Source organism: Platalea leucorodia, assembly GCF_965183815.1.
Source record: "Platalea leucorodia genome assembly, chromosome: 2".
NCBI classification, from domain to species: Eukaryota; Metazoa; Chordata; class Aves; order Pelecaniformes; family Threskiornithidae; genus Platalea; species Platalea leucorodia.
The window spans coordinates 60,553,207-60,565,514 of record NC_138824.1 but is presented as its reverse complement, the minus strand read 5'-3'; positions in this window follow the sequence as shown (position 1 = coordinate 60,565,514).

The following is a 12,308-nucleotide window of genomic DNA, read 5'->3' as shown; positions in this document are numbered from 1 at the left end:
CTGCAGCTTGCCAGTGAAGCCCATAACATTTCTAACATTACAGCCTTCTTGCTTTCAGTCTCCTGCTGAACAGCATGTCAGTAGGTGGCAGCCCATGGCTCATTAAGGCAGTTCTGCGGTGGTAAACTCATAGCAGAGTCTGGATTTACAGCTTTTTCAGTGGACGATTTACTATTTTAATGCCTTTTTCCACTGTCTGTTATACTGGGAATGATGGAGACTAGCAGTAATGTGTCTAAATCCAAATTTTACTGCAAATTGCCCAACTTTATGTTCTCTAAACTATGGCCCACAGTCAGACATTATTATTCACTGTGTACAATGTGTAGTGAAAGATGGGCTGGGTATGTATGATCACGTGTTACTGTTGTATCTACCACGGGGAAGTGAGAATAGCAGTTCAGGATACAACCCGCAGCAATTTTTTAACAAAACACAGACAGATTTCTTTTGTTTGTTTCTTTTTAAGAAAAAAATAAAAATAAAAGATTAAATTTCCTTGTGATCTTTTAATTCTGAGAGAGGATCTTTCAGAAGCATGTCCAAAATTGTGCATGTTGCAACCAAAATCCCAACAGCTAGAAACAAGTGCTGCTAATTGCCCACCCTTGGTAACTCAAGAACACACAGCACCATGAGCAATCAGAGAAAATGCCTCCATTGCCCGTGCAAGATAAGTAAGCCAGTGAAGTGACCTTCCACCAAAGCTCTGAGCTACACACAACATAAGCACATGAACGATTGCATGTACATGTCCATCTGCACCCTCTTTCTGGGTCTTTGTCACACCCACTGCCACATCTTGTCAAGCTGAGGTGGGGAATGATGTGTCTTAACCAGTGGCTAGCTCAGAGCTGACAAACTGTTCATTTGGGGGTGGGATTTTTTTTTAATTTATAATGTTAAAAACAGGAATGTGCAAGTTGCCACAGAGGATGGCCACATCTCCGAGCTCCCTGCAGAAACAAGTTACAGCAGAGCAAGGTCCAAATGCAATAGAGCATTTGCTGGCTGGGAAAAAGCCGGGATGCTCAGGACAGCCCCAGCAGGCAGGGAGAAGGGGGAGAACAGGGAAGTTGGCCATCTGTCCTGGCATGTCCATCCCAGCAGAAAGAGAGCCAGGTTTGGAGAGCAGAGACACTTTCCCCTTCCCTTGTCTTGTACAGAGCTGCTCTGACAGAAAGCGAGGGCAGTCCTTCCACCTCTGCGTGATCATGAAGCACGGAAACAGGTTCTCTCTTACTGTAGAGGTGTCCTGGCAAAGACCATTACAGTGTTCCTGCATTTGTTGGCAATGCTTTGAGCATCTGCAGCAGCCAGCAGATAAGGCTCACCTGTTTTGATAAGAAGAGGACTTCATGCAGCCTGTGTGACTGATGTGCCTGAGCCCTGGAGGTGAGCGGGGCTCTGACCGTGACCTCTCCTGGACAACAGTGACACCCCCCCAACCTGCCTGTGCTTCCAAATCATTCCGGTGGAGACAACATACTCTCAAAAAGTTCAGAGGAATAAAAGGAAACAACACATCAAGTTACACAGGACAGAGTCTACTAAAGGAGAAGAGAAAGCAAGAGGTTGAATTGTTCCTCCAAAGGCAACCTGCCATGAAGGACCCAAGAAAGGACTTGGTGAAACTATTGGCATGGATTGACACATCCAGTTATCACTACCACCTCCCTCTCTTATGTTTCATGACCCATAATAGCACAAGCTTTGCACTGAACCAGGCTCACAAGTGTACGCAAAGAGGACTTGCTTTAATCTGCTCATCCCCACCAGCTAAAGGTTGGGTAGAAGTTAGACCTACCTTTACATTAGGATTGGTATTGGTAGAAAGAGCAGGGAGACCATGAGCAGATTGAAACCATAGACCCAGCAGGTTTTGATTATTGTTCTCAGATGTGCCACCTTGGTGAACATGGGTCTGTGTGAAACGGGAGGTGTCACACAGCCTTATGGAGAATGAGATGCATTATAGGTTCCTTTGGAAGATCTAGGAGGGGAAGGCATCTTATGCCATGGCTGCCAGATATCCCTGTCAAATGTATGGTAACAGGTCAAGCAGCTGTCCTGGAAAAACAGAGGGAGAAACTGGTAAGCAGACTGAAAATACTGGAGTGTCAGAGAGAAGGCAGACATCATAGCACTCAGCAGGAAAACCATGTTTGACTGATAGGAAAACCGAGGCAGGAGCACAGAGGCTTGCCCAAAATCACTCAGTCAGTTACCAATAATTAGTGAAGTTGAGCTCCAGGTACATTGCCCTGTGTTTGGTCCTACTTCTCCCGGAGATGCTGATGTGGTGTTAAGGACAGACTGATGGATAATGTCTTTCACATGTCAGGTCTCCTGTTTAAAGCATGGCTGGTTTTTATAGAGTTGTCAGCCACACTTTCTTATCAGGAGCTAGAGAGCTGATTTTCCAAATTACACCGGAGGTCAGGATCAAATATTAACTTTTCTAAAAAATTTCCCTTTGAGAAGTTGTCCTACGGTGAAATCCTTGCTGCATATCCCTTGGAAACTACCTGTCTTCTGAAATCCTTCTCCCTGTCTGATATTCAAATCGAATGGTAGAAAAAAGATGTAAACACAAAACATTTTGAAAACAACCAAGCTGGCTGATGAGTTCTTAAGTCTATGGTTTCCATTTTCTCTCTGAAAAGGAATGAAGGAGGTTTCTCAATAGTGAGCAGGGGCACCAGCGCCTACCTTCCCTTGGGGACCGGTGCATGCACATGCTCCCCTCTCTGGGGATCACTGCTGTACCTGGCTGCTTCTTTGTCCCTTTTTCTCCAGGTCTGTCCAGGAAACCCAGGTGCAGCATCCAGACTCAGCCTGCCCTCCGCATTCAGCTCAGACACATTTTCCTGGCAGTCTTTGTCAGGCCCCTCCAAGCAAACCTGGTGCCACTGCTCTCTGCTTGTCTCTGATGTGACTCAAACATAGGTTCGCATGGCAGAAAGAAAATTGCAGCCCCAAATAAGGTCTCTTCCCACACTTGACTTCCAAAGAAACAAACTCAGAAGGCTAGTAAATCAGATCAGACTTCAAAGTCAGCATTTTAAACCTCTACAGTTTCTGCCAGCTGGAAGCAGCAGAGCACACACCTTGACCCTCGCATGGTGTCCTTTGTACCAGCCTCTCCCTTCTGTCTATAATCCTGTCGAGACAAGCTTTGTGACAGGCAAGGATTTAGCAACCCGTCTGTGCCAGAGGGTCCATACATCTTGTGGTACCATTGCCCAGCAATGACACCAGCCATGAGCCTATTCCCATTTTCCCATTTTGCCCAAATGTCTTCATAGGCATTTTTACACTAGCTATCTTCTGTGCATGGGACACGTGCAGTGAACTGTCCTGGAATAGCATTTCTCTATCCTCCTTCAAACTCTGGCTCAGGACTCAATTCTGATGATGTATTGATCGCATTTATGCACATAGTGAAGTCAAATATGTCAATATTAATGTCCTAACAGCTCCTTGGGTGAGTCAGAGATGCTGTGCAAGTCCATGAACACACCGAACAACTCTAACAGATAATATCAGCCTTAAAAATATGTGGCCTAAGTGGCAATACTCCTAAGGAAGGGATTGACGGACACTCATGAAGGCCCCATTCATAATCATTTTGAGCATCTCCAACAGGAAACAAAGAGGCTTTTTGGACATTCTGTCACCAGGGAAAATGAGGCAACACATGATCTGAAATGGAAACATCAAAATCTCAAGCCCTTTCCAAATTTGTTGCCTCTTTATTGAGATACAGGCATAAAACTAGCAGCTGCAGTACAGTAACAGACATATTACATACCTACCCCACATACCTCGCAGGGCTGTTGTTCTCTGCATGAGCCCATTACAGGTGTGACATGCTGAGTGCATGCAGTATATCTGCAGAGAGATGAATCTATAGGCTTCCACTCCATGATTTGGTCATCTTTTATCTTAATCCACAACACACTTGTCTTCCAAGCCTGTTAGCCACCTTTTGCCTTATCAGTGTCCAGACATGTGCATGAGGGTTATTTGCATAAACTATCAGATGTCAATACACATAATAAACAACCAACACTTAAGCATGCATGAATTTTCTATTGAAGTGTCTTGTTACCACCTCCCTCAGAGAAAGAGATGTGAGCAACCATGGCTTCTCTCTGCAATGCACCACATTTGTCACCTTTTCTGCCATGTGGTCTGCCAGCTTGTCTCGCTTACAAGAAGCCTATTCCTGGTGAAACAGGCAGATTGCTCCAAGCCAAGTCTCTCATACTGCTGATAGCATGGCTCATCTTACTCATCACTGGGCATGACTGTCACCTAAAGGTGGGCACTTTGTACCAGGGAGGTGTCTGTCAACCCTCACTCACTCTTACGCTTTCTTCTGCACAGTTCAAAGGAGGCAGAGAGGGGGAATCCACTCAGAGCTGAATTGTAAAAGGGAACCGAGGCTTGTACCTTGGGCAGGATGAACCTTGACCTCAGTGCTTTTAGTAGATGTGGATCTGTGGAGTAGAATCTCAGTCCCTCTGCATTTTCCCTCAGTTGTCCTTTTCATATTAAATGTTGACTGATTGTCTTTAACTGAAGGCTTTTTTGAGGCAAGTTCTATGTCTTCCTGTGAGAGATCTCCAAGGAGCAGCTATTAGAGTACAAGAGACAGGAAGCTTCATAAGCACCCTGGTACAAGAACTTAACCAATTTTGTGTCTTTTACAAAGTTTTTACATTCTCCAACCCTATTCTTATGCACCACTTGAAGTCAGGGACATAGCTATGCCTGAGCATAAGCATATGCTAAAGTGCTTTGCTGCAGGAAAGCACTTTGGGTATTACTGCCAAAATTTCATCCTTCCCGAGCTGGCTTTAAACTGGCTGGCTCAATGGCTGACGGCAGTACCGCTGCAGCAGCAAAGAGCTCAGGGCAGGATAATGGCCAGAAAGTCTAACCACCTTTTCAGATAGGTTTTGTAACCTCCCTTGGTGTCACTGCTACACATGCAGCAGGTAACAAGTTTATGTCAAGGCAGTTCAGTGACAGAGCAGCTGTAGCCAGTTACCGTGCTTGCGTATGCCTCAGTGACCAGGAGTAATGAGAGCTGCTTTTGGGTCCTGCCCCAAGAGCTGGGGTGCAGCAGGGCTTGCCGTGGCTGAGGATGTCATCTGCCTGCTGGAAGGCAGATGTTGCACTTCACTGTCTGGAGAGCACAGCGAAAGACAAATGTGAAATTTCAAGAAATCACAAAAACCAGTAATCTACATTTCCTACATGCTCATGGTTTAGGTCTCCCAAAGAGGTGGCCAGCTAAGGGAAGCAGAGGCTTCAGATATCAGTCACATGAGGCTGGAAATACTTCTTGATAGGAAAATCCCTTCCCTGTGTAAAGATGAGAGAATGGGCACTAGCGTAGTGCCTCCTCTCTCACACTGAGCAGTTGAAATCTTCACAGCATGTAGAGAAGGAGCACGTGGGAAGTGGACTCCTACACTATTTGCTTAAAATAAATCCTAAACATGCACAATTTGAAGAAATATGTGCCAAAATATGTCACATTTTGCAATAGGATTTTATTGTTTTTATCCCACAGTTTTCACACCGTAAACACAGAAAGTCCCAGAACGCTCAATCTTTAAACCTTTCCCTCGTCAGTTGTTAATTAATGGGTCTCTGTTTTTTTTTTTTGTAGAGCTACAGTGACCTCCAGTGGCCAACATGAGTCTCTTACACTTCTAAACTTATTTTAGGAAAGGTAAAACTATCCCTGATTATTATCTATGTGTGACAGGTGGGTCTGGAAATGGAGACAGAAATTGAATCCATGTACTTCTGGATCAAAGCTGAAGACTAACTAACTATGTTATCTTGAATTAAGTCACAAGAGAGAAGTTTAAATAATTTATTATCTAGCCATTTCTTTGGCTGGTATGCCTTTAATTAAACAAGGCTTCTTTATCTATCTATAAATCCTTCTAGCAGCATCTCTGCATTTAGAGTTCAGTGGGACAAATTTCATATCTCCTTATCAAACATGAAAAACCTCATAAGTTATAAAAAAAAAAAATTAAATATTGTAAAATATGGAAAAGCAAAATTCAAGTTGGAAGAATGAAGAGTTAATGTGTGGCAGAAGAAGAATGCAGAAATGTGTACGCTGAGTAGCTAAATACTTTCTGATACTACGGTTCAAAAATTTTATGTATTTCAGGTTCTGATGAGTTCAACAGCTTTGCTCAGGTGATGATAAACATTTCCCATGATGGAATGATGAACTTTGGGGGAGAAGGGATGTAACAGTGTAGTCCCTTATATAGCCCACAGTATGACAAATCCTATTCTGTTAACAATCCTTGCCATATACTGCCACATACCTCCACACACATTGTCAAGCCAGCAGGCTCAACCTCCTCTTGAGCCAAGACTTGGCTTGAGGTGGAAGCTACCATCATACCCAGCACTAATTTTTGTAGGTGGCACTCTTCTTTATGGTTTCCAAGCTACTAAAATACTATATCAGGCTAGTGGTTTTCAAAGACCTATACTGGTACAAGCCAGTAGTCTGATTGTTGATAAGCATAAATGAAAAAATGTGGGTTTAAGATGAGATCAAGTCATGGAAAAGCAACTCTAACTGATCCTTTTCAGTGTGGTGCTATTGGGATGTAGTCACAAGCAGTGGTAGCACTTTTTTTTTCTCTTCTGCAATATCTGTAGGGGCATACACAGGCTCCCATGCCCCTCCACAGAAGTACCTGCAGCCATAAAAGGGTTGTTTCCTGTCCCTCCATCTCAGTGCCAGATTTCCAGGAAATCCTTCTGGGCCTTGATAGGACAAGTATCAGAGTACCTACAGAGATTACATCTTTAAAAGGGGTAGATATTACTTCTTTCTGCTTCAGGAGCTTGCCTACAGGTTCATTCACCATGCAGGTGACTCCCAGCAGCACACACACCTGAGAGATGAGGGGGTCCTTTGTTGGATAAAGGACTGAAGGACAAACGCAACAGAGGCAACTAACACATTTCAGTAATATCACAAAGCTCCAAGTAGCAGCCCATAAATGCCCAAAAGGGATGCAGTAAAGTTGCATAAACAGTGACAGAGTCCACTTCTAATTCTCACAGTTGGTTTTCCAAGGATCTTGTCCTATCTTTGCATGAAAATGGCAAGTCCTTTAGATCTTTCAGCTGCAGACAGGTGCAACCAGGGTCTTCTGAACAGTCTTGTTCTCCAATTATTAAAAGCCCACCTTACATCCAATGTTTGTAAGATGTTATCACAATCTTCCCATTCATCACTCAGCCCAGTCATTACCGTGCTCTTGGTTTTGGGGAAACATACTAGTGACAGACATACCCATTGTTCAGTGTATTGGTCCCCTGTATGGATGGATCCCAGACCACCCGGAGGGAAGGCTCAGACCATGATGGTGCTGTGCAACTCTGTTGACACAAGGTGGCCCTGAACATGCAAAAAGATGGCGCAATTCCTGTTTCTTACTTCCCAGAGCTTCAGCACATTTATATGGGCATTGCATTTCACAGGAGAGCACAGACTGTTAGCCGGTTGGAAAGGACTTTCTGGCTGAAGGAAGAGACACCTGCCACTGTCAACCTGGATGGCAAGGAACAGCAGAAGGGTGACATGAACTCCAAATACTGCGACAAGATTAAGTGAGATTTCTACACACCAAGGGAGGTATTGCCCTCCTGTTGCAGAGAGCCCTCATAAGAAGAATCCCTGTGAAAAGAGACTGAAGAACAGGGTTTGGGATTCAGCAGAGACACAAACAGCATTGTGCAACCTTGGGATACTACACCAAGTGTAGAATTTCTCTGTGATAATTAGTTCTTATAGGAATACCCAGGTATTCGTCCTCCAAAAAAAGTGTATCACAGAGGATTATGGTGTCGAGAACAGAAGAGAAGAGAGAGAAGAGAAGAGAAGAGAAGAGAAGAGAAGAGAAGAGAAGAGAAGAGAAGAGAAGAGAAGAGATTCACAACTCTTAATATATTAAAGTGCTTGCTTTGATCCAAATTACACATTGCTCAGGCAACACACCATTTTGAGTCTGTGTGGGAACTTCATGGCCTTGGGAAGACAAAGATAAGGAAGCATAGAAGACCTGAGATGGTCTAGGGATCAGGTCAGCTGAAGTAAAATAAGGAAGTCTGGAAATACAAATGTTGAGTGGAAGTTTTCTATGGAACACAAACCTCCTTGATGTGAAAATTAAATGGGTTGCTTCCTGAAAAACAAATGGTTAGCTTCACACTTTTTGGAAGACTGGGAGGATCCAGCCAAGAAAATTCAAGTGTCACAGTAGGAGCAAATATGTAGACTGAAGGTGTTGGCTGCATTCAATAGCACCTGCAACACTGCATGTAGTACTAGTTAATCAGCAGTTACCATATATCCAAAGCTTATATGTAATGCAGTGAAAGCCTCACAAACATCACTAAGTAGTCAAAACACTTGTCTGTATGCTGCAAAAAAAAAGCAGAACTGTGTTGATATCAGAAACATCAACTGCCAAACATACGTCAGGTTTCAAAGATGCTTTAACAACAGAATTGTTGGTATCTGCATCTACTTGGAATGGCAGCAGCTTCAAGGGATGATCTATTTTATATGAATAAGAAATATGTACCTCCTGTGGTGATCTGGTACTTGGCTTATGGACCATAAGAGACAGAACTCTATCTGATATCAGGGGCTTATCTCTGAAGTGCTGTGTCACCTGCAGAGAAGATCCTCTGGGAAGAAAAGACTTATTATCAAATGAACTGGTCCTTAAATTCTTTTAAGGACTAAGAGAAATCTAACAAATAAAAAAAAAAAAAAAAGGCAAAATTAAGTTCTCCTAACTTACATGCTTGACTTAGGCATTATCTCATTGAAATATTAGGTATGCGCCTGAAGGTGCAAGGACGAATCCAGTCCCTTCAGTATTATTATCAAGACTCCCTAGAAATTAGCTTGGAGGCAATGCCTCCAGAGATCCACTGAGTCTTCAAATGCACTTAATGTCAGTGCCTCCATCTCTCCATTTATATTACACAGAACTTAAACACCTTGGCAATGATCTAGTCTGCTTAAATTTGGTATATCTCCTTCTCCCACTGAAAGAAATGGAAGGTGTCTCTTGATCCAGACTTGGAAGTGGTTGTACAAAATTTTATGTAGTTGTCTAGTGGTTACAGCACTTATTTGAGAAGACAAAGACTAGTCCAAGGTCTCTTCTGACCCTTGAGCTAGGTGGGAACAATCTCTGCATTGTTTTTGAGTCTGGACTGTTCTACATCCAGGAAGGTATGAGTCATGGGGCCAGACCCCAAAGACCCAAGGGTAAGCTTAACCCTGCATGAATGAAAAAGGGCTTTCAGCCGGGAAGACGCAGCAAGGAGGCTTCAGAGCGCTCTCTAAAATGCATATACATTTTATATCAAACTTTTATGAGCCAGAAAAAATGAATAATGCCATATGCATGAAAAAGTCCCAGATCTATTCTTTCCTCCTCTTTCTATACTCTGTCATCCCTTTTTGCCCGAGCCATTACAACCTGTGAGGAAGAGATTAAAAAATATGGGGGACCAACTACATTTATGGAGAAAGGGTAGAAACAGAGAATTTCTGTGTTCAGTGTTAGTGTGAGACCAACAATGAGAGACACACACAAGAAATCTTTGTTCTCCCTAACTAGACCTTACTAAATTGCAGCTACACCCCAGATAGCCTCTAAACATTCCATATATAGATAGTGATGAGATTACAAGTGGGAACCCTTATGTACTTATTAAAAGGCAAATTTCTCTCCACAGGCTGTGTCAGACAGCTTTTCTTATATGAACTTTCCCGTACCTCTATTATTCAGATGCTTATGGCTACTATATGGACTATCTGCTGGGAGTTTACTGAAAAATGGGCACTAGACTGAAAATAAGTATTGAATAAAGCTGGGCTATTTTACATAGCTCAGCGATAATTTCCATGTGATTTCTTATCTCTGCAACCTTCTGCACAGCTTGTTCAACAGATTTCTTCCCACTGCATTTTCCTAATTAGAATTAGCTGGGAATGTTCTGACAAAGTTTTCTTACAGTGCAAAACACTGGTTTTGCAGAACTTAACGGTTTCAACAAACACACTTTGACTGAAAGCATTTATTTGCCTACTGTGCTCCTAGGAAAATCAGATTTCAAAAGTTGAAGAGTCTCTGTCCAGCAAGTAGTCTGAGCCAAAGTCTTTCAGGCACCTGAGCTAGAGCATTGGGTACTACCCATCTTGGGAGACAGGGCACTAACAGGCCTCCTCAGCCATTCACTGTCACCACCCAAATCCCAGATGGCTCCCTGAAACTGTGACACTTCTCACCTTAATTCAGACTAAAAAGCTCCCCAAAATCTTCCTTTCTTTGATGAAGCACTCCAGTCTGGAAAGAGGCAGACTGTGCTTATGGAGCGCACTTTAAAATATTTTCAGTCATCCATATCAAGCAGAAATGGCCAAGGAAGTACTCTTTCTGCTTGTAGTCTTGGATCCTCTAAATCAGACTTACCATCTATCCCCGCCTGTGTCTTCCCATTGTAAATCAAAACAACACTGTCCAAGATTCAACAAACTGGAATGGAGCCACAGGTCTTTCTTATTTTTTACAGAGGCATGACAGCAGAGCATTCCAGAATTTCACTGTCAGGGCATTGGGACCACATTTTGCAATTGTTCAGGCCATTTGGGGAACACTGCTAACAATTTTCTTTTGAGAGATCAGTAGAAGAAACCACAAGAAATCATGCGTTCCAAACAAAGATGGTCTCCTCCACCATCAAGAAATCCATTCAGTTACCCAAAGTGCCCAAACAGTTCTACCAATTAATACAGGAGTGCTAATGCTACTATCAGCTGATTGACTCCTGGCAGGAACACAGCCAATATCTAATGACCCTTTTACTCTGCTACCAAGGCTGAGCACCTCGAAGTGCAACAGTCATTGCTGCACACATAGGTGTAATAGTCACGGGTATCATGAGAGCAACAACATTTTCTGTTTTCATGAACTGTTTTCAAGCCTGAAAGGAATGTGAGTAGAGTCAATAACACAGAGGACAGATGGCCTATAGCTAATTTGTAATAATAATAATAATCTGATAATATATAATCTGGGTAATTCAATAATACAATAATCTGATACTAGAGATTAATCATGTCTAACAATTGATGAATAATGTTCTATAGAAAAGTCATGTAATTATGAACCTCCCAGAACATGAGCACTCAGGATTTCAGTGCATTCAGGCTTTATATCTGGATAGCTCCTAAGAGTCTGCAGCATCTCTTAAGTAATCCTGATTTACTTGTCTCTCGATTTCCAATTACCATTCTTCCTTGGAGATAGTAATAGAGTCACACTGGTATATTTTAGAGCCTTGTCTTTCAGATAAACAGCATAACTGTGGTGCTGTGGTCCACAGGTCTTTAAAAAGGACATGAAGAGAGGACAAAGACGGGGGGTTGGGATTTGCAGTCTATGTGAAGCAGAGGTTCAAATGCATGGCACCCTGCTGTCTATGAGGCAATGGGCTAACCAAGAGCTTATGGGGAGGATCAGAGGAGAGACCGACAGGGACACCTGCTACAGACCATCTGGTAGAGACAAGGTAGTGGACAGAGCCTTCTTTAAACAGGCTGAGGAGGCATCAGGATCATGGTCCCTGTTTCTCACGAAGAACTTTAACCAATATTGATGCATGATGGAAAGGTAACTTGCAACACTGCAAGCAATTCAAGAGGTTTCTGGAGTGCTTTGGGGTCAATTTTTTTGATGCAGGTGCTGGACTGGCCAGATAGGGAAAGTACTCTGCTGAGTCTGCTAGTCGTAAATAATGGTCAGGGATATGATAGGCTGTGGCTGCCTTGACTGCAGCAACCCTGAGATGGTCGTTGAAGATTCTCAGAAAAGTGAGGAAGGCAAGTAGCAGAATAAAGACATTAGATTTCAGGAGAGAAGACTTGAGACTGCTCAAGGAACCAGTAGGTGGGATCCCATTGTGGACTGCCCTGAAGAGCAAAGGGGCCAAGACGTTGACTGATCTTCAGGAACAACCTCCTCAAAGAAGGCTGGTCTATCCCATCATGTAGAAAGTCAAGCAAGCTCTGCAGAAAGCTAGTATGAATGAGAGATATATCCTGACTGATCTCAAATGGAAAAAAGGAAGTACCTACAAAGCGGAAGCGGGGATGGGCTACCCAGGAGGAATACAGAGCCATTGCTCAAACATGCAATGGTGGAGTTAGGAAAGCCAAGGCCCAG